Below are 20491 nucleotides of genomic sequence, written 5' to 3'. Positions count from 1 at the left end.
CAACCTAGGTGGGCAAGGCACGTCCTGTGAAGCATAAGCCCCACTAGCCAGTGGGCTAACCTCTGCTTGGAGACAGCCGTTCCCTTCTGCTGGCCTCCGTAACAGACAAAGAGCTGATCTGAAGTCCTGAAACTTTGCGTTCTGTCCACGTAACAATGCAGGGCGCGGACGGGACAGAGAAAAGCAAGGGCTGGGTCTGCCTCCTCCGGGGGCAGCGCTTGCAGGTTCACTACCTGATCTACAAATGGAGTGGTAGGAACCTTGGGCACATATCCGAGCCGGGGTCTCAGAACAACATGAGAAAGGCCCGGCCCGAACTCAAGGCACGATTCGTCGATCGAAAAAGCCTGCAGATCCCCTACCCTCTTAAAGGAGGACAAAGCCAACAGGAGAGCTGTCTTTATAGACAAGATATTAAACTCAATCGTTTGCAATGGCTCAAAGGGGGGCCTCTGAAGTGCTCTGAGCCCTAGAGTTAAGTCCCAAGAGGGTACATGGTGCGGATTACGAGGCAGATTTAGCCTTCTGGCACCCCTAAGGAATCTGATGACCAGGTCGTGCTTCCCTAATGACTTACCTTCTACTGCATCATGATGAGCGGCTATTGCGGAAACATACACTTTGAGGGTGGAGGGAGGCGGCTGCCGTGAGAGCTCGTCGGCTACACGGTTGAGCGCACCAGGGATGTGAATGGCCCGAAGCGACCTCAGATGCTTCTTACTCCATAGGAGATGGCGGGCGAGTCACGACATACGACGGGAGCGTAGACTATGGAGATAGTTTTGTTTCTTTATTATTCAATTAAAAAAACCTTCACTTCAATAAAAGAAAAACTTTTCAATCAAAGAAAAAAAGTATTTGAATCCAAAAATATATTTGAGACTCAAAAAATACATTTGAACACTGCTTTTCTTTGATTGAAAATGTTTTATTTGATAGAAGTCCGTTTTGTTTTGTTTAAAGCAACCTTTTTAATTGAAGTAACATTGTTTTTTGATTGGACCATATAATAGGTAGGACATTTGTGTCTTTATCATTCAATCAAAAAAGAAGTTGCTTCAAACAAACAAACAAAAGAATCAATAAAAAAGTCACTTCAATGAAAAGATAAACATTTTCAAATATAGAAAATCGTTTTTGAATGCAGATAAAATATTTGAGACTCCAAAAATTGCATTTGAACACTTTTTTTTTTTTTTGAAAATGTTCTCTTTGATTGAAGTAATCTTTTTATTGCTTGGGCCATACATGGGTAGGACATTTGTGTCTTAATCATTCAATTCCAAAAAAGTTGTTTCATTTTTTTTTTTTTGAAGTGAAAAAAGTTTTGAAGTTCAGATTTTTTCGTTTGAATCACTTTTTTTTTGAAGTGCAAAAAGTTTTGAAGTTCAAATGTTTTTGATTGAATCATTTTGACACAATCGTTCCACAGTGGGCGGGTGCTTCTCCATTGGTCAGACATGTTTGATTGACAAGTGTCTACACCAACGACATCTTTCTGACAAAGAAGTCATGTTCGCCACTCGCCAGCAAGCGAACGGCTAGTTGATAACTGTTTAGTTAACTAACATGTGCTGTCTGTTTAGTAGATGCTTTTATTTTGAGAGCGGGATATAGGCTGCTATGCTGTTGTTACGTCAAGCTGCATGCTTCCCCCCCCTGCGTCCCCGTGTCGCTTAAGTGGCAAATATTGCGCGTGCATCTTGCTAACTCGCAACAGCTGCGCTCTCACTACAGGGGAACTACGGCAACCGTGGAAGCTCAAACAAGTCGATCTACTCTTTTTGAGCTAGTGTGTGCAGTGTGCACTCATTAGACAAACTGATATCAGTTTATGGATACGTATTTATGGATGGATAGATAGATTGATAGATAGAATTAATGCACACACATAGATAAAGAAATAAATAACAGATTGTTTAACTTGATGTATGATTGTGTATTTATTGTCATTTTCAGCAATAGACAGCTAAATACAAAATATGGAACAGATTATTCAATTCCTGAAAATAACCATGACCACAACTGCGTACATCACTTGGTTTTAGGGTGCTAGGTGCAAGATTGACTATAAACCAAAATTACGAATAATTGGAACACTCATTTGATCATCAGTTCACTACCCCCTGTACTTGGCCGCTGCAAGGCTCACAGAGATAGATCAGTAGCTTCAGGAAAATGACCAGTACATGCTTGTGTAGAAGCAGCCCCTTGAGGCGGCACAAGGCTAAGCGTACTGCTTGCAACTCTAGGCAGTTGAGGCCCCGTCCACAGACCTGAAACTGCATGCCCGTTGTACGTGGCCCCCCACCCGTTGCCAGAGGCATCTGTGAAAACCACAGTATACCTGGACACCTGGACTAAGGGAACTCCGGCCCGTAGAAACACAGGGTCCGACCAAGGAATGAAGGTTTGGCGACAGTGCGGGGTAATGTTGACCCGGAACGTGCCGCTCTGCCACGCCCATCTCGGGACTCGATCGTGAAGCCAGCGCTGAAGCGGTCTCATATGAAGCAGGCCGAGCGGCGTTACTGCGGCTGCGGCTCCCATATGCCCCAGGAGCCTCTGAAACTGTTTCAGTGGGACCGCAGACTTGCCTTGAAAAGACTTGAGGCAATTGTGCACTGACTGGACGCGCTCCTCGGTGAGGCGCGCATTCTGACTGACCGAGTCCAACTCCATACCGAGATAAGAGATCCTCTGTGTGGGGCAGAGTTTGCTCTTGTCCCAGTTGACCTGAAGTCCCAATCGGCTGAGGTGCTGGAGCACAAAGTCCCTGTGTTCGCACAACAGATCTCGCGAGTGAGCAATTATAAGCCAGTCGTCGAGATAGTTGAGAACGCGAACGCCATGTTCTCTAATGGGAACAATGGCCGCCTCCACGACTTTCGTGAAGACACAGGGCGACAGGGCCAAGCAGAAGGGTAGGACCTTGTACTGATATGCTCGACCCTCGAACGCAAACCGAAGAAACGGTCTGTGACGAGGAAGAATCGAGACATGAAAGTACGCGTCCTTCAGGTCGATCGCTGCAAACCAATCCTGAGGACGGATGCATTCGAAAAGGCGTTTCTGCGTGAGCATTTTGAACGGGAGCTTGTGTAGGGCCCGATTCAAAACTCGCAGGTCCAGGATCGGCCGTAACCCACCACCTTTCTTGGGTACAATGAAGTAAGGGCTGTAGAACCCAGACCTCATCTCGGCTGGAGGGACCGGCTCGATCGTGTCCTTCGCCAGCAGGACGTCAATCTCCTTCCTCAAAACATCGGCATCGACACTCCGCACACTGGTGAAGCGGATGCCCCTGAACTTGGGAGGCCGGCGGGCAAACTGAATTGCATAGCCGAGCCGGATGGTACGAATGAGCCATAGGGACGGTCTCGGAAGCGCTAGCCAGGCTTCGAGAGACCGTACCAACGAGCCCACGCGAACCACCGGCGTACCCGCGGAGGGGCAGCGAGGTGGAAGGCAGGGACCGGACTACGGAGGCATTACTGCGGCCGAGAGAGGGGTTGGGTGTGCGGGGCAACACCTACCTGCTTCCACCGGGGGGCAGGCAACAGGGAAGGCCCGGAGGCGTTCAGCTGCTGGCTGTCCCGAGGCGAAGGAAGGAGGGTAAACGGGGAGGGAGGCCCGGAGGCGTCGTATCCCGATTTCCGCACCTCCTTTCCCAGCGGGAGACGAGAGCGACGAGGCCGTAGCGGCGTCACTGGCGTCCGAGCGCTGGGGTGAGGGGAAAGAGAGCGGTGAGGCAACGTGGCGGCGCACACTGTCATTCTGACCCTCTTGGACGGAGGAGACTGGGAGCGGCGAGGCACTTGGCCGACCTCGGCTGCCAGACTCGACCGTGAGTGACCCAGAGGAAGTAGAAACTTCTCTTTTATTGAAACTTTGGTTACCGCTGACCGCGTGGACGCAGTCTTAGGACACATCTGCATCGCTACTGACCGTTCCACTGGGGGGATGTCCACGTATCCCTTCACTGCCCCGCCATCGAGAGTAGTGAGGGAGGAGGAGGGAGTCGATCACAACATTGTGGTCAGAGAAGCCGAGTGGGGGGGTGAGCCCGAGCGCTGAAAGCATCAGTTATATTACCATAACACAAGTCCAGAGTGTTTTCTTTCCTTGTGGGAACATTCACGTACTATTGTAAGGACGACAGTACATCACCGATCATGCATTTATTAAAGTCACCTAAAATAAACGCCGGTGCCTCAGGGAACTTGGCTAGCCTAGAGTTAGCCACCTCGGCTAGTATCTCCGCGGCTACCTTGATGTTAGCACTAGGGGGGATGTACGTACAGGTGACAACCACAGCGGGGAATTCCTTGGGGAGGTGAAAGGGACGCAAGGACAGAGTCAATCTACATGTCTGGTGTGCAGGCCCTATTATGGACATTGATGTTCTCACACCACCTGTTGTTAATGTACACACATACCCCGCCACCTCTCCCCTTGCATGATGGTAAAATGATCAAGACTGACCTCAGTGTCTGGAGTCTCCTCATCCAGCCAGGATACCGTCAGAGCGATAATACAGGCGTCTTTGAAGGCGCTCTCCGTCAGGCACTTGGCGTGCAGCAGGTCTGTTTTTTTCCGGAGGGAGCCGACATTCGCCAGTATGATGGAGGGGAGAGGGGGTCTGAAGGGACGCTTATGAAGTCTGGTTCGCACTCCGCCTCGTCTGCCTCTTCGCCTCAGTTTTATCTCAGACAGTATTATAATCGCAGGCTTCTGTTTGCACCGGATTGAGGACCGTAGCTGTAAAAGATCCTCACAGCTATAGGTGAGTGGTCCTCGGTCGCTGGTTTCTGATGTCAGAACTGAGTCGATGCTCATAGTCCAAAATATTATAAGTGCGATTCCGATTACTTTGTAGTGATCAAACATTGTGGACAGACGAGACTTAACAATAGACAAGAGACAGATTTCACAAGGACTTCACGAAACGTGAGACATGAGACCGCTATTGATCACAGACAATATGTGTGTCATCGCAGTAGAGCATGTCCGGAAAAAAGTAGACAAAAATGTCATATACTGTTTTTGGTTTGTCTACATGTCTTTGATCTGTACATTATGGAAGTTTAAAATAATTAGAGCACCATTTACTTGCCTCAAACAACTCTGTTTGCATTATTATTATTACATTGAATTTACTGCAACAATTCAATAGGCCCTATGTGAATTATATTATCAGAAAACTGAACACATTTAGCATTGTCAGGTTTTTATTGGTGCTTCATGGATAAAACAACAGAGCTGCACACTCAGGTTTATGGCTGCTATAAATTTGACCCCAGGCTGTCACAAGATGGCACTGTTTTCGACACTCCTGATGCTTCAAATCTTTTCCCGCAACAATAGCTATGTCTCATTTCGGCTCAACCCTCATTCCTCAGGAGGTTGCATGTGTTGGCCTCTTACATCATAAAGGATATCTTATTTCAGAACAGTTTCCATTATAAAATTGACTGTTAATCATAGGGATGCCTAAATTGTTGTAATTTCTTAATGACTTTGGAATGTAGTGGCCAGTTTACTGAAATTAAGCTGCCTCAATGACGTATGCTGACAAATGCGACCTCTGTAGGACACAGCCTTCAAAATGAGACACAGCGAATGAGAGCTTCATAGCTTTAAGAGGCTTCAATACAAGAGATAAAAAGCAACTCAACCAAAACCAGGTGCGTGACAATCTGTAACCATGATAACTGATGCTGATAGCAGCACAGGAAACTGAAGGCAACAAATGAAAACAAGGAAGGTAATAATTCCTTACATTTACATTTCACTTTTCTCTGCACTCAAAGCGCTAAACATAATGGAAGGGGGAATCTCCTTAACCACCACCAATGTGCAGCATCCACATGGATGATGCGATGGCAGCCATACTGCGCCAGAACGCCCACCACACACCAGCTTACTGGGCGAGAGGAGACAAAGTGATGAAGCCAATCAGTATATGAGGATGATTAGGAGACCAAGATGATGGACAGAGGCTAATGGGCAAATTTTGGCCATTATGCCGGGGTGAACCCCTACTCTTTCAAAGGACATCCTGGGATTTTTAATGATCACACAGAGCCAGGTTTAACGAATCATCCGAAGGACGGTGCTTGTTACAGTATAGTGTGCCCATCACTATACTGGGGCGTTAGGACCCACACAGACCACAGGGTGAGCACGCCCTGCTGGCCTCACTAACACCTCTTCCAGCAGCAAACTGATTTTGTCCATGGGATCTCCCATCCAGGTACTAGACAGGCTCAACCCTGCTTAGCTCCAGTGTGCAACCAGTCTTGGGCTACAGCCTGCTGGTAAACTAATCTGGCAAACTGGTAAACTAATCTGGCAAACTAGTAAACTAATCTGGCAAACTAGTAAACTAATTGTTAACTAGAACACAGGCAAAACAGTGACAAAGAAAGCCATGACTAAAAATGAATTAGAAGACAATGAAACTGAACATAATCCTGACACACATATTTTGATGTCTTTCCTTAAAATTAAGTGATTAATAGGCAGAAAGAATCACAATAGTAATTGGTAACTTTTATTTTATTTTATTTTACTTTATATTATTAATTTAATTTAATTTAATGTAATGTAATTTAATTTTACAACTGTCATTTTAAGTCATTAGTCATAACTTCTGTTTTATAGTTTTAATCAAACAAAATCGATATCTTTCCAGCTCTGGCTAGGAATCACTGCAGTAGATAGTAGACAGAGTGTCCCCACGAAGATAGCGAAACCTTCAGTCCCTCCTTACAAGACGTGTGTGACTGTGTGTGTGTGTGTGTGTGTGTGTGTGTGTGTGTGTGTGTGTGTGTGTGTGTGTGTGTGTGTGTGTGTGTGTGTGTGTGTGTGTGTGTGTGTCTGTCTTTTGGTCCCCTGGCCTATCACATCACAACACGTTGCGCCCCAGACTAGCCATACCAGGCATTAAGCTGTGGATTAATTTTTGGCGTGGATATAAGGTCTTGAGAAAATCAGCTTTCCTGAGTGTGGCGGAGTGTGTGTGTGTTTGTGTTTATATGTGAAGGCGCACTGCATCTCCTCTGCAGAGGTCTGAGTGAAGACTCGCTCACACACTTGCTTATGTATACCAACACAAAGACACACACTTACACAGTATTACAAGCAGCCATTCATGACTGCTGCTGCACACATGTGGATTAGAATGTTAACATTAGTGGGATGCTGCAAGGCTTTATCCACAGACCTCTGTCACTTTCTGTGGAATCCAGACCTCTCCTTCCTCTCAGGTTGCTGGTTCTTCGATTTGCTGTGGCCAGTGCGGCCCACTGTAGTTCATCCAGCATCCCACTCCTCCTCCAAGCCCTGAGGGCATGTCATATTTTCTGCAGTCACTGGCTCAACCCAAACCCACCTGTCAGGGATCAAACACACCTCTTTATATCTATTTCACCCTGCCAGGCTGTCAGCATTACTGACTACATGTGACCAACGTGTGCCTAGAACGTTTAGAGAGGCGGACAGAAATCTCTCTCTTTCTGTCAGCTTTTTTTTTTTCAGCAAAAGTATAATATATATTTTCTGTCTGAATATAAGAATTTTTTTCTCTCTTAATTGCTTCACTGGAATGTGTCATGTCTTTAATGTTGATGTTTGACCAATCCATGGCCATATACTAATATATTAACACATTCATATTTGTATGGCTATGCTGACCAAGCATTTGGTCGAACAAACAAAGGTACAAATTTTAAAGCAAACCTGTTTAAAGTTTAAAGCTGTGATTACTAGTTGAACATTCTCACCAAATAGTGATTTTTAAAAAATCTACACAGATTGTCAATTATTAAACATTTAAAAAATATTAATATATAATAAATAGATAGATATATAAAGTTAAATAATTTAATTAATAGTGTGTTTTTTAAAATGAAAAAAAAAAAAAAAAAATATATATATATATATATATATATATATATATTTATATATATATATATATATATATATATTTATATATATATATATATATATATATCAGTGGGGATTTCTTTTACGACTTCAAGGGAAGCTCGGCTTTCCCTATAATGTCAAAAAATGAATAGTCAAATATGTACTATTGTGTTAACATTTTATTGACTAAAAATGCATTAGAATACGTTCATCCCGAAGAAGAGTCCGTTCAGAATCAGCTACATATAGCAGGTCTACTGACTCCATTTCCTTCTCATACATTCCCGGAGCGTCACAGTGCATTTCCCTGTTGAAGCCTAGCGTCCATTGACTTCAATGGGGCTGCTTTGAACAGTTTTTTTCAATGCTTCGAAATTAGATGGTCATTGGATAAATGCTGCGATTATGTCCTGCCCACGGATGCTCAGCATCTCTGGGGTGAATGGAGGAGTGGGCTGGCCTGGATGATTGGAGGGTCTGTCGAAAGACTGCATCTCCTTTTGATTGACAGTGATTTTGTACTATAAAAAGTCTGACGCTGAAGCTGTTCGAGATCAGTCCCATCGCGGATTATGCAAGTGTAGTTGGAAGACAAACTGCTGCACCCTATTTCTTGGTATTTGCTTGGCGAAATGGCTAGCCAATTTTCACAATTCTACACCACATTCCTTGTTTCAGTTTAAACTAATTCCCACATTTCCTCCATCGAGTTTAATATCTTTTTTTAGATTGTTTGTTCATTCATTCATTCATATAGCTTCCCCTCTTTGAAAGACCAGCAGCCGCCACTGACATATTTATATATATATATATATATATATATATATATATATATATATATATATATATAACATCTACAGATAGAACTAGTCAACAAGGTTGACTGCCTGGCAGAGTGGATTAGATATAAAAAGGTTATATAATCATTTTATTTATATTTGTATATTTCACATAAAATGTTATAAATTAAATACAATGTATATTTAATTGAAAATCATAAATGTAACAATTCTAAAACAACCCTTGCAAACTGGATTTAGGATAGAAAAATTGATATTAATCAATATTCCTGTACACTTTGAACACTATTCAATGGGTTTTATTTATTTGATCTGAAGTAAAAGTAATAAACAACTCAAATCTGAGCGTATAAACCAGGGATTTGGTTTCTCTAGCGACTCAAGTTTTATTCAGTTAGTGATTTGTCATTTGGTAAAAATGCTTATGAAAAATCAAACCAGGGGAAATGCGTACACAAAATCAATGCAGAAAGTAATATTCTTCATATCTTACATAATACACTCTGAGTACTAGGAGACATTTCTCATTACATGCCAGTCTCCGAGGAGAGTTAAGAGGGATAGTTGGATCAGTAGGATGCAAAGGCTGAGCTCTCTTTGTGGGATACTAGAGTTCCGTTTTAAGTGAGAAATGCCTTTACTTCCAGTGTTTTTATTTCACACTATGCTACCAATAAAATACCACTCTCACCGGCTCACATTTTATTCTGACCTGCATATCTGTGCTCTCCCATACTCACTCTCTTTGACTCACTCACGGGAAAGGCAGCAGAGATATTTACTGAAAAACATTACTCATGAATGTGACACCAAACCCTCAAACATTTTAGTGGGGTTTATAAATTCCATCCATTCTGCAGACCCAGGGCTTTTTGACACACATTGCAAACCACAACAGAGATTTGTTACCTTCCATTCGATGTTTATAATGTCACAAACAGTTCTGTTTAACTCTGTCTGGTGTAACCAGGCCGTCCTAAGTCCCCTGTATGCTGTTTTTTCATCTTCTTCAATTCTTTGTGAAAAGTCCCCCTACAATACATAACATCTGCCTAAAGCAGTTAACATGCCAAAGTTAAGCTGACGTCTCTCTCGTCGTGCACTCAAGCCTCTCGCGTGGGCTAAGACTCCTCCGTCAGTGCCGTGTCGCTAGAGGGGTGACGTCTCCTCCGCCAATTTGCTAAGTTTACTTCTGAAGGAGAAGGCTGAGGCATTTTTATGAGGGTGAAAAAGAAGCATAGGAGGGGAAGACAAAATGCATCCGTTCAGTCTGCAGGCACGCTTTTGGCTCCCGGTGAGACATCGGCACTGAGAGAGAGATGCGGAAGACTTTGCAACGAGACGGGTACGTAATGAGGCTCTCTTGCAAGCCGCCCTCGACCGTGGAACAGAATCCTTCTGGCTTTCGAAATCCCCCATCCTTTTATTTTAATACTTTATTACCTCTTGCCTCGACTGCTGGCTGAGCAACCTAGCCTGGCATATTCACATGTGTGAAGCGTACGCAGCTAAGAAGCCTTAATATAGATCTTACCGCCTGTTACAAGATGAAAGCGGGCCCTCTATCTGGATCACAGCTCATTTGTGCAATGACTGATCCACTGAGAAGTCAGAGTTTTCTTCCCCGACTTCTTTCTGATTGATTGAGAGAAGAAGAAAGAGTAGTAAACCCAACGTATTGGCGTTAATGGAAGCGCAACGAATGATTCACCTTGCTACCTTGTGACATATACGTTAGCTGCTGGGTTAAATTACATTATAACCCCAGCCTGTGAATATATTGCGATCTACACGGAACTCCCAGCTAAAGTTGAATCCTTGTCCTCACATCGCCCCCTTCTGGCTAGGATGAGAAGACTCTCAGGCTGGTCACAGTCAATGACAGGCGAGGATAACAGCACAATCATATTTCCATATATTACAGACCTTATTGGCCCTTTATTCATTAGAGATGGCTTTCTAAAATGGGGTCACATTGTCCCCTATCTTCAGCCTTTGGAGGAAATGAATAATGTATTTATGGTGCACATATGGTTTAGTAGTGATTCAGTGTCTTGCCTTCCACACATATGCCCTTGCTTGGCGTGTATGACACCTTGAACTCACAAAAATGTGCAAATGTATGAAGTTTTCTGTCCAGGTATAATGGGATTCCTGGAAAGTATGATAGATGACATTGGACTCGATCCTTTCTCCATCTTACCGTCTCTGTCTCTTTCTGTGTCTCTTTGCTTTATGCATACTCTGACCTTGACTTCAAGGAAGCACATTGGAAATCATTTCCCACTAAAATCTCTTCTAAGTCCCCCACAGTTTCGTAAGTCTTTAACCATTTAATACGCAGCCGCACAAAGGATTCAGAGAGCGATGATTATGCCGGAACTCGCTCCACACCCACCCCCCATTCGAGCACGATTGGACATTTCCAAATGGAGGTCTTTTCTACTGAGAATAGAAATCTTCCTGCTGAATTTGCCAGGGAAGGGAGTAAATAGTGGATTTATATTTATGGAAATCACAGGGACAGCGGGGATGATGAGAGAGAGAGAAAGAGGAAAAGCTGATGAGCTCCTCAGTCTGTGTCCTCCTTGCTCCACAAAGACATTTAAGCTTCATAAATGTTGAATTTGGGGAGAACTTAATTGGATTTATGTTGCTCAGGCCTTGAATGCAAATTGTGATTGGCATCTACAAGGCTGCCATTTTTTCCATGATTGAAAGGGAAAGGGGGGCTTAGAGAAGTGGTGTCCAGAATAAAGCTAATGCAAAAATGATGTCCTGTTTTCTTCTTTTCCTGTCAGAAATGCTTTGAATTAGGAATGGGTCATGAAGGTTGACTAGATTTTTAATTAAACATTTTTTTGTGTGTGTGTGTTTTAGCATTAGATATTTTCAATGGTCGTATTATAATTAGTGTTGAGTTGACAGCATTGTGTGTTACCATTTTTACATGAACCCCGTTTAAATCACTATAGTGCAACCGCCATATGATGGTGTCACGCTGCATAGTTCAGACACTTGCAGGAAGCCGGAATCAAGATCCAAAGAAAGGCTTTTTTAATACGCCTACTAAAATACAGGAATTCGTAGGAGAAAGCACTACACAACAACTAAACATGACTAATACCAGAACCAAGACTAGCTCCATCTGAGGGCTTACACAGCAAATAGAGGGAGAAACTAACTAGATAATTAACACAACACACATGAACTGAGGAACCTAATCAATTAGTGACCATAGAAACACACATGGAGTGAATGGAGGAGAACTGAACTAATTAATAGACTTGAAGGTTAAGAAACACAAACCTGAACAGAACAAAGAAACAGATCAACAAACAAACTCATAATGTGACAGATGTCATCGTATGGATGTCAAATGATATGGATGTTTTAGGCCACTGCATCGCATCCTGCATTGTTTTTGGAGTGCAACATAGAAAAAAGGCCAAATATTAAAACATTTTCTTGAGAGGATGAAAAAGTGTAATGTAATGTATTTATTACATTTCCAGTTAGGGCAGGAATTAGGGGGCACCACAAATGACCTCAACTAGAACTTCACTATGTAATAACACAAAAATTTTAAATTTTAATTCTTAAATTTAATCAATACATTTAATCAGAATAAAAAGACACTGTATGGCTATTATCAATCAAATTAAATCAGTATAAACTAAATCAAGCTTTGGATCTACACATACTGTTTACAGCTCAGATGTGGCATGAATGAATTTACACTATCGTAATTATTATAATTACAACTCTAATCATATAAATTAATGTTTAAATATAACATTTTTATATAGATTTTTATATAGAAATATTAAATGATTGTTAAAAAAAGGCTACTTTTTAAATATGAAACAAAAAACGCCAGTAATTGGCATCATGTCAATGTCATAATGAGTGAGTTCAATCTTTTATTCAACAGATTCGTTCAAAATGCTAATACATTTAACTTAGCAAAGTACTGCATTTATGAATGGGTAGACTAACTGAATCATTTACTCATCTGATTTCTTCAAACACGTAGATTTTTTTGACTAACAAAACACTGCACAGAATGTGTTGTGCATAAGTAACTCAATATTTTTATGTTTTTTGAAATTTTGTATAAAATCGCGATCATGCAAATGTTCGGACAAACAGCACTCTTGATTGAGTGATAATTCCTATATCATGGGCTTATGTTATAAATATAAAAAAACGGGAACTCATTAAATTGGTATCATTTTTATGACATTTCTGTCCCACTATAGTGTGATGGCATTAAGACAGGAGAGAGCATTCAAAACTCTTCAGATCACATAACTTAATGGAAAATTACCAGAAATTATCATTCTCCATACATATAAGAATTTAGCAATATCTTTCTAAATGATGTGCTCTTTGGGGCTAAAAGCCTTAATAGAGCTGTTTAAAGTAGCCATGTGATCACAAATAAATCAGAGCAGATTTAATATGTGTGTCTTTCTTCTATGTGAACTAATGATAAATACCAGTTTATGCAATTTGATTATGGCCTCGAAGCCCACAGTTGGAGGCTATTAGCCCTGGCTGGCCGTTTATAGCCCTCACTCGCATGAAAATGCGGAAAACCATTTCTGACTGTCAGAAATAAACAAATCAAACAAATGGGCGGGGCCCATGGGCTGCAGTCAAACCCAATGGCAATTCCTGCATAGCTGAAGATATGTTTTTCAAATAATTTTATTTTGCCCACCAAGGCTGCATTTATTTGATCAAAAATACAGTAAAAAACAGTCATACTGAGAAGTAGTATTACGATTTAAAATAACTGTTTTCTTTTTTAATGTATTTTATAATTTGTTAATTGGCAAGGATTCCTTGGGAACAATTAGTCAACTAGTCATTCAGTCAACCAACTAATCATTTGGTAAATATATTAGGTGTAATGAAATAACAATGAACAATACTTATAAATAATTTAATAATATTGGTTCATTTCTAAATGTATTAATACTTTTCAACATTTAAGGTTGTGTAAATGAAAATTAATTAATGTATTATAAATTAACATGAATTAGCAATGAACAAGTAGTACATTAAGAATTAACTAACTGCTGTAAACATTGTTGCTCATTGTTAGTCTGTGAGACTGAATCCTCTATGTTAACAAATTGAAGCTTATTGTAAAATGTTCCCAAAATTTTGTTGTTGTTTTGCACATCCATTGTCATGAGAGACGAGGATCGATGCCGGCTGCACTTAGGGGCCTGCTCTGAAGGGTTGTCCATCCAGCCTGAACAAATGATTATTTATATTAGGAAGAGCACAGAGCATAGAGATCCTTTAACTTAGAGACCATCCGCAGAGGACAGACACATGGAGCCACACTGACTGACAGTACATTTAGCTAGAATACAATGCACAACCTCCTTGGTCTCTTCCCCCTTCTCTCTCTCTCTCTCTCTCTCTCTCTCTCTCTCTCTCTCTCTCTCTCTCTCAGAATAATTAAGTCAAGAAAGAAAAGGTCATTGTAACTATATTTGTAAATACTAGAATACAATGCACAACCTCCTTGGTCTCTTCCTCCTTCTCTCTCTCTCTCTCTCTCTCTCTCTCTCTCTCACACTCTCTCTCTCTCCTTTGCTCTCTCTATCTCTCTATCTCTCTCTCTCTCTCTCTCTCTCTCTCTCTCTCTCTCTCTCTCTCTCTCTCTCTCTCTCTCTCTCTCTCTCTCTCTCTCCTGAGGTCTGTTTCCAGAGTTTACGGTATTTAATTTAGGAAAAATGAAAATGAATCTAAAATAAGCCTAGTCATAAAACATTACAGAATCACCTGCTCGAATTAGCCCTTAGTGTTGCTTTATATTAGCCTCAGTGGAATAAGCAGACCACCAAGAGGGTTTGTCAACACAGGGTACGCATGTCCTCAGGGTGCGTGTGTGAGTGTGTGTGTGTGTGTGTGTGTGTGTGTGTGTGTGTGTGTGTGTGTGTGTGCGTGCGTGCGTGCGTGCGTGCGTGCGTGCGTGCGTGTGTGTGTGTGTGCGCGTGCGAGCGTATGTGCGCGTGTGTGTGTGTGTGTGTGTGTGTATGTGCGTGTGTGCAGCATGTGCTTGTGAATTTAGGTCAGTACTGAATGGTAATAGAAATGAGAGCAGTATTGAAGTGGCCAGTGTGCTGTGTGTGAGAAGGTGATGAATGCTAATGAGTGTGAAACAGGGCAGAGAGGTCGAGACCCCACTGAGTCCCTCAAGACCTGGAGAGAAAGCTGCCCCAGAGTGTCCTACATAACAGACGGAAAGAAGTGTGTGTGTGTGTGTGTGTGTGTGTGTGTGTGTGTGTGTGTGTGTGTGTGTGTGTGTGTGTGTGTGTGTGTGTGTGTGTGTGTGTGTGTGTGTGTGTGTGTGCGTGTGTGCGTGCGTGTGTGCGTGTGTGTTGGTGTGTGTGTGTGCGCGCTTGTTTAGCACCTACTGTTTGGAGAGATGTAGAATGACAGCAATTTCCAACCCTTGCTCAAAGCATTCTGTAATCACTCCACTCCGACTCAACATCACACAATGAGTTTCCCATTTCTCACTCACTGTTTTTAATGTTATATCTGGGCGCAAGATGTATCAGTTGACATTATTTGATTCCTAGATTTGTATGATTTTATAACAATGTGTTTTAATATAATATTTTGAATAGGCTACACATCTGAGAGAGGAGAGTGATTAATTTTCTTGCCTTTTTTCCTTTCTTCCTAACATAATAAAGCATTAAGCAGATTCAAGATTTATATTTTTCACATGTAAAATTAAATTGTAAAAGTATATTTAAAGTATCTATTGTATGTGTAATGTAAAATTAAAAGTTAACTAAAATAAAATAAAAAAGCATTCTATTTCATTCAATGAAAGTCTATGGTAACCAAACGTTGTTTTTTTATTTTTTTATTTAATTTTTCACCAACATTCTTCAAAATATCTTCTTTTGTGTTCGGCAGAAGAAAATAAGTCATACAGGTTTGGAACGATACGAGACTGAGTTAATAATGACAGAATGTTAAATTGCCCCTATTATTCTTTTTTTCTGAATATTACATTGTATGCAGTGTTGTAATAACTGTTTGTGAATGTTAAAGGTCTGCAGTTTTAAAGATCAAAGTGCAAGATAAAGAATCGGCCCCTAAAAGAGAGAATCGAATCTGAACTGCCAAAACAAGTCACCAGCTAGTTAACTTTATAAGTCTACATATCAATGTAACAAATTTGCATAATGCCAACCTATGGTCTTCACTGGCTTCATTGGTTAACTTTGACCCACCCTCAAACACTGTAGTTGTGGCTGCCTGGAAGAGTGTTTGGTTCGTGTTGTCGAAATGTCAAGAATATGCTGTTTTCAGTACCCCAAATCCACTTTGCATGTACTTTCAAAGGTTGAGGACTTGCACTTGAATTGATATAGATAAACAGAAGCATAGCATATCACTGTGTATCAAGTGCTGAGGAAGCCTCCAGAGCTCAAATTCAATTAGGGTAATGGGCGTTTTATTTCTGACACGTTCTGAAAGTGGTAGACCAATCACTACAGACAAGGCTGTCTGACCAGAGCAGAGTAGGCTCGTGGAAAGGGGGGTTTAGAGAGACTGAATTTGCTAACTGTTTTTACAGTTTGAGTCTTTGAGAAGTTAGGTGATTAGCAATGTAATTTATGAGAAAATTAAAGTGGTTTTTGACCTTGGATGCATGTAAACCTAGACCTCCAAAACATAATTAGGAATATGTAAAATTGCATAAGGGGCACTTTATTTTTTTGGGTGAACTACAGTATATTTTTAAAGGAAAACTTCATATTTTATTTTCTCCACAATAAATTATCACATTCACCCATAATGAGCAAATGTGTGTTTTTTTTATGATTATACATATTTTTGATTTGGTAAAGTTTGATTTTAATTTTTGTGATTAACTAATAACTTCCGTATTTCTTTCCGACTTCTAATAGTATTAAAGGATTAGTTTACATCAAAATGAAAATTGTTGTTCATGTCTTTCTTTCTTTAGTGGAAAAGAAATTAAGTTTTTTGTGGAAAACACTTCCAGCTTGACCTTTCCAACGTGATTACGTAATGCCTGGCGCGTCGCAGACCAGCACAAGACGAACAATTGTGGTTAAAAAGTATATACATATTTATTTTTTTAGAAAATGACCGATCGCTTCGCTAGATAAGACACTTCCTCAGCTGGGATCGTGTAGAGCCCTTTGAAGCACATCAAAGCCCTTTGAAACTGCATTGATTTGTTTTCAACAAGTTGGTTACCGCTGAAGTCCATTGTGTGGAGAAAAATCCTGAAATGTTTTCCTCAAAAAACTTAATTTCTTTTCCACTGAAGAAAAAAAGACATGAACATCTTGGATGGCATTGGGGTGAGTAAATTATCAGGAAATTTTCATTTTGAGGTGAACTAATCCTTTAACCTTCTTTAAAACATGGTGGCTACTTTCAAACATGCCATTACGGTCTTTTAACATGTTGTGCTGCCATGTATCAGAGCGATCTTAAAGTGAGAGAACACACGACATTCTGGCTTTCCGTAATAAAATCCATCCTTGCTCCAGGCAAAATCAAACAGCTCCGCTCTGTGCTCCACTTGTTAGATTTACACTTAGCTAGGTGGTATATATCCAGGAGTGCCCCCCTATTTCTTTCTCTCTCTCTCTCTCTCTCTCTCTCTCTCTCTCTCTCTCTCTCTCTCTCTCTCTCTCTCTCTCTCTCTCTCTCTCTCTCTCTCTCTCTCTCTCTCTCCTTATCTCTCTCTTCCTCTGTAGTAAGGTATTTGACCTGGTGGTATGCTTCAGTGGTGCAGAACATTCCTGTTGAGAGGTTTGTTGCTCCATTCACCTGCCTTTCCGTCACACACACTGACACTCCACCACATCGACCCACAGTCTCTCCTCAGATCAATGCCTAAATAGCCAATCAATATGGCCACCGACAGCTGTTCCTACTTCCTTATATTTACCTCACCACGCGAGCGGCCCCCTGAAGTAATCAGCTCCCTCCTCTGCGTCTGAATAAGAGACAGAATGTTGAAAAACAGACACATCCTAAATGGACCGTATCATTGTGCATGCATGAACGCACTGGGAACCGAGAGCGTGCAAATACAATCAAGAGCCCTAGCTGTGGCTAGAGTCGTCAAAGAAACTTGTCAAGTCGTCAAAGCTCCCCGGAGACTGTTGATCGGTCGCTCCAATCATCACCATCGCTGATTCCTGCTTCTCCGGATGTCTAAGTGATTCTATTTCTTTCTGCCTGAGTCTCCTAGCTGGGTGCCCAGCTGATCAAATAAACCATCGGCAGACCCCACAGCCAATGAGCTGGCTAAGCACCCATACAGTCCATCGTCTGCAGCAGCCAAGACACAAATGTCCATTCCAGGACTGCATATTCCGCCAAGCCACAATATCTGCTGGAGCTGCTGTTATTGACGGTGGAGGGGGAAAAGGCAACATGGTCATTTCTCCAGTAGAGTGCTTGTTCCTCCATTAGCTGCCTTAATTGAGTAGACTGTTATATTTCAGCACCTTATTAAATCGAAAGGAAGCAGGCCAGAGAGTATTACGTTGAGAGTAAATTGATTTTGGCGCATTGCTGCTCATCTACTCTGGCCTTCTTAACACAAACCCATTCCTCCAATTATTGTTTATGGCTTGCCTCTTTGTCTCTGCTCTCTTGCTCATTCTCGTTCATTCTCCTCTCTTTTCTCTCACTTTCAACCATCCATAATATTTTAGCCCCGCTTAGCTTAAGTCCAGTTCCCAGAGGACACAGAAACCAACAGCACTTTGCAATTTTCATTCTTGTTAAATGCTGACAATGAGGTTTCCACAAGGCATCTACTTGGCTTTCACATCATTATTTATTTATTTTTAATAAGAAATATATGAGGCTGATATTCCTACAAATCCATATGCAATAATGACAGCCACAAAAAAAAAAAAAACCTGTCCAAGCCCTTTCAGTGCAAATTTTTCACTGTGTGTCTTAGTAAATCCTGACAGTGGTTTTTAACGCCAAGAGCCCTATCATACACCCGGTGCAATGCGGTGCGACACAAGTGTTTGTGCTAGTTTCAGCCAGACGCAGTTATCATTTTCACATCCTTCACCACGTTGTATAAATAGCAAATGCATTTGCGCCCATTTTTGCGCCCATGGGCGTGCTGGTCTGAAAACGAGGTGTGTTAAGGCGCATTGTTGGCCTGTTGCTATTTTGAGGCAACTGAAATATACTTTTTTTTTGGTTATTTAAAGAGCGTGTTAGTAATATGCACATATATGTTGGCTACAACGCGCATACACTTTGTCCTGTAGATGGTCTGCTTGCACACTTAATATATAGGCAATATACTTTTTTTTAAATTCATACAAACAATTCAAAGAGGACAATTCAAGAGGCAAACTTGTAAAAAAAAATACTGTGAATGAGGCCTGCCACCCGCATCACAACCACCAACGGAAAGTGTGTGCCCCCCCCACTTGCTTTTGCCAAGTCTCAGGATTCAAACACTACTGAACAACTGGAGAGATCCATTAAATCTATCAGTATCCCCTCTCAAACCTCATTGGCAGGCTTAAGCCCAAAAGTACATGCGATAAAACCACTGAATACAAGTTTTGGAAGCACAATAAGCATTAATGAAAATAGCACAATGAGGATAACAGCAACTCATCTGCATGTTTGGTTGACAGCTTAACAGCAATCCTCTCTCATTTTGATCTGCCTTGAACTGGCCAATAAAACTCAAAGTTTTTCGCATAAGTGATCTTGACTGGACCATGAGCCTGATCGTGTTAGTTAGCAGAATTCAGCTCGCAGCTTATGTCTGATTCTACCATCAGGGACTGTTTGCAGATGTAGATTATGATTCACCTTTCAAAACACAAAAGCCTGAAGAGATGCATGAAAGTAAAATGAGCTTATAAATTCATGCTATGGTGATTCCATGTGTTATATTATCTGCTTTTGAATGTTGTGGTAGTCAGCAGGGATGCCCATTGGCCCCTGTCACAATACACATGAACCACTTGACTACTGACATATTTTAACATTAATACAGTTTTATGGTTATAAGACCATAATTTATTCCTGTGATGGAATCACTGATTATTATTCTGATTCTTATCACTGAGTTGACGCTCAAGAAACATTTATCATTATTATTATAGTCACAGTTTCCACAAAATTATTAAATCTATCTATCCATCTATCTATCTATCTATCTATCTATCTATCTATCTATCTATCTATCTATCTATCTATCTATCTATTTATTCATTTATCCATCTATGTATCTATCCATATATCGTTCTCTATAAGGCTTAAGAGATTTTAAAAGAGATTTTTTTCAAAACTTTTAAACAAGGTTTCAAAGGCTTTGCTAATTTAAAAAAAGTTAAATGGAATGCTTTGAATCTCTATTTATGTTATTCTAATCCTTTACATTCAAATTACAAATCTGCATCCTGTTCTCTACCTCAATTCAAATTAAATTCAAATGCAAATTTATTATTTTATTATTTTAAAAGGCAATCTCGATTCAGTTCTGAATGTCACTCAACCCTGCTGTTTTCAAACTTCACCTCAGCATATTTGTGTGTCATTAATTTTGTATAATAACCCACAATGGACAAATTTGGAATTAGCTAAATGAAAAAAAAAATTATAATAATAAACCCTGAATAATAAAATAATAATAAAAAAGATAAATAATAAAAAAGTGTTTTGTGTCCATATAAAAAGTG

At 40.9% G+C, this 20491-nt stretch overlaps 1 protein-coding gene across 1 annotated transcript in view; it reads left to right on the top strand.

The window, feature by feature from the left end:
• Positions 1–20491, top strand: part of galntl6 (polypeptide N-acetylgalactosaminyltransferase like 6) — a 270294-nt gene that overhangs the window by 233133 nt on the left and 16670 nt on the right. The window lies entirely within an intron of this gene.

Source organism: Siphateles boraxobius, unplaced genomic scaffold (assembly GCF_051911475.1).
Source record: "Siphateles boraxobius isolate OS27281-9 unplaced genomic scaffold, OSU_SipBor_1 29, whole genome shotgun sequence".
In the NCBI taxonomy this organism is placed as follows: Eukaryota; Metazoa; Chordata; class Actinopteri; order Cypriniformes; family Leuciscidae; genus Siphateles; species Siphateles boraxobius.
Note: the sequence above shows the minus strand (reverse complement) of the source record. Positions and strands in the feature narration are given on the sequence as shown.